The sequence below is a fragment of the Lactuca virosa genome, chromosome 5 (assembly GCF_052849685.1).
Source record: "Lactuca virosa cultivar CGN04683 chromosome 5, Lactuca_virosa_CGN04683_v6, whole genome shotgun sequence".
NCBI lineage: Eukaryota > Viridiplantae > Streptophyta > Magnoliopsida > Asterales > Asteraceae > Lactuca > Lactuca virosa.
The window spans coordinates 463,038,939-463,042,484 of record NC_136430.1 but is presented as its reverse complement, the minus strand read 5'-3'; the positions used below and the strand labels follow the sequence as shown (position 1 = coordinate 463,042,484).

Here is a 3,546-nt window from a genome sequence, read left to right as displayed (position 1 = left end):
GAAAATGAAAATTTTCAGTTTTCCAAATTGTATGTAAGTTAGAAAAGCGAGTTTTACAGTTTTCCAAAGCTTTCCAAATTTCTAAGGTGGAAAATGAAAACTTCACCGCTCCCAACCAAACGCGTTTTTAAAATTTTCATTGAAAACTAAAAATGAAAACTCAACTTTATTTTCTGAAAACATTTTCTAAGAAAATGAAAACAGTTTTCCACAACCAAACGCATCCTAGGTTTTTACGAAAAGGTTGTGTGCCTTTTTATTTTGAATTTTACAAACCATATAGATAAATTAGGTAGACTGGTTGATAGCTTTTCTTATCATACAAATTTAGACAAACCATATAGACCAGTGGTGAGTTTTGTTTATCTCCTATTAGGAAGCCTTTCTCATTTAGAAATTAAAAGGGAACAAATTTAAAATCTAAAAGTATTTCTCATTTTAGAAATTAAAAGGTAACAAAATCTAAAAACTAATGAAATAGAAGAATCCAAAGGGGGGAGGAGAAAGATATTTGTTGTCCCTGAAAATCAAAAGTATGTTATTCTCGTCGGACCCACTGACCCTGATAGGTGTGCCCAACTCGTGTTACATGTTCAGAAAACTACCCATTATTATAATATTAATTAATATTATCAAAAACAAAATCATTAAAGATCGTAAATAAGTGTTTATATCGTATAATGGACTTTATTATATTACTTTTTCTATAACACGAAACGTGAGCAACCTATTCTATAAATAAAGAAAGAAAAATATTTCATATGTTTAAAGAATTTAAAATAAAAACATAAAACACCTCATCTAAACGGCACATATTGCACTCGTCCTAGTTTTGGATGTCTGATATTCTAATGTTAAACTTTCTATATAGAATTTCACATCTCGACCGTTCGACTTTTATCTTATCCTGTATATAATTATTTATGAGTTTGGTAGTAAAAAAAAACTATTCATAAAACAGTTTTGTAAAGTCCATTCAACGAAACAAGTGGTTCTTTTTATGATAAATGATCTAATCATTTCATAACATAGCACCATCAGTTTTAGTATTTTAGTGGTTAACCTTGTTAAATAATAAGAGATACATAATTTAAGTTAAACGCGTTGCGGGGATTAGATGAGTGTTGGACGCTTTCGCAGTATTTCATAGAAACGATAGAAAACTAACAACCTATATGAAGTCAACAGAAGTAACAAATTAGAAGGAAACAACTGAAAAAGAACCTCAATTGAAGCTAATGCAATAGTTTCTTTATGAGTGGAAACTCAATAAAACCCAAGAATCAAATTCCATTAACAAATTGAAAACCCAAATCCGAATTAACATCGCTACACATTCCAAGGTAATAATGTGTATTCACTGTTTTAATCTAAAGTCGATTTCGTGAACACATCCGCTGCAATTGTTTTTCCAAATCTAGTAAAATTACCTAAGAAGACATTTGCTACAATTGTCGACATCAGGTAGCAAAATACTATCTTCATCATAATACACGAACCAAAATAAGCAGCTCCATGGAAACAAAGAAAAAAAAACCTCATATAAATGAGAAAAATCTATATCTATATTGTCTAATAAAGCAGGCGGTGGGAACGCAAGGTGGAGATGCCAACAGAAAAATGGGCGAACAATCATCAGATGGTTGCGGTGAGTAATCCGATGCTCTCATTAATTTCTGCAAACGAAACAAAAAGAGGCAGAACTTTCAATGAAAGTAACAACATGCTACAATAAACAAACAGACGAAGTAGATTGGTAAATATGACAGAGTTTTATCTCAATGACCAACATGAAGGAACTCTAAAATACATGGAATCGAATTACAAAGCTGGAAATAGTTGCGAAGGAAAAAAGTTACAGAACAGGGGCATTTTCGGAATTACACTTACAAATGCTGAAAATAGAAGTGTATTAGGTAAATTTTATGTATTTGTGTTACATTAACAGAAATGGCAACTTACTTTCATTTATTTGTTTATTATAGCAATATACTTTTAATTCCTTCTATTATAGAATTGTAATTCCAATTAGGTAATTCTTTAAAGATGACAGTTTTGCCCCTGCCTGTTCGTCAAATAATGAGCTTCGTTGTGATAAAGCAAAAGATGTAGACAACAATGATAATCACTTGGTGATGACTGATTAAGAAATGATGCTTACCGAATTCTTAATTAACAATCAGACAATTAAGCATCCTTTCATGTTTGTTTAATTCTTAATCAGTTTCAACTCAATTTTTTTTGTCTTTTGGTGATTCTAATCAATTTATATCAGCCTGCAGAGAATCAAGATCTTACAGAATCTGGAATAGACAGAGCATAAGAAAGAAGAAGCCACTGTAATTTTGAAAAATAACAAACTTCAATAAAACACCAGACTCCTCGTTGTTGATAGATCCAAATAGATATATTCGGTTGATGACCTAGATCAGAAAACCGACAGAATGAAAAAACAAATTGAACAACAATGCATCTTTAGAATAAACCAAATATACAAATACACAAGGGTAAAGTAGTCATTTTCTCATATTCATATAGAGTGCATTATAATTTAACAAAATTCAGAAAACGTACCTTGTATTGTTTACAGATAGAAAGGCTATGATCATTATTTACTTGTAATTGAAACATATAAATACACAGAGTCAAAGACAAATACATACAAATACATAAATACATATAAATACATACACATATACATAGAAATAACTATAAAAATCTACCAATGCAAAAACACTGACCTTGTAATTAACCGACCTTGTAATCAACTGCAGTAAAATTGATCAGATGTAGGGTAAAAAACAACATCAAGAAGATGAAAATCAGATATCATAAGTAATGGTGGTTGTCCAAATGTGGATATGAAGAAGGGTGATGTCATACCTGTAGGAGTCACCTGACATATCGGTGTAGACGGCGTCGAGAAGATGATCAACAGTGTGACGTTGAGGAAAGCTGATATGGGGGATTCACTTCATCACATCGACAGCTGCCCTCATCTTCTTTTGTTCGTTTGACCACACAACAACACAAGGGAATCGAGAACCCTTGTGCTTCTTTTACGACAGTGTAATTGAAAACAGATAAGGCAATAAAACGGTGGTAATAACCCCCACATAACAAACGCAACAGGTTTTGCAGACCTCTTGCTTTGGCCTTTTTGTTGAATCATGTCGCTTACCTGATGTTATGGAAAATCAACAAATTACATCGATAAACAAATCAAAAAGCAAAATCAGAAGAAACCTAACAAATGACATGAAGTACAGTTGAATAATCATTGAATGTTTCAATAGAAGGAATTAAGGGAATAATCATTGAATGTTTCAATAGAAGGAATTAAGGGCGTCCACAATGCATTAAACTTGTTAGAGTTTAATGGATTGACGCATCATCATTTTACTTGCTATACAACTCTATATTAATTTCCCTACAATGCATTGAACTCAATAGAGTTCAATGGAATATATATTTAATAGTTAAAAGGTTTCCTTTTTCCCATTGAAGAGTTCAATGGTCATTGAACTCCATATCCATTAAATGCCA

General features: G+C 31.7%; 1 long non-coding RNA gene across 1 annotated transcript; it reads right to left on the bottom strand.

The window, feature by feature from the left end:
- Window positions 1-1,270: 1,270 nt before the first annotated feature.
- LOC145114625 (uncharacterized) lies at window positions 1,271-3,263 on the bottom strand. The gene is made up of 3 exons (XR_013711123.1): window positions 2,884-3,263; window positions 2,299-2,768; window positions 1,271-1,676 (listed from the first exon to the last, which is right to left on the bottom strand). It is a non-coding gene; the product is annotated as an uncharacterized LOC145114625 (long non-coding RNA).
- Between the last annotated feature and the right edge of the window lie 283 nt (window positions 3,264-3,546).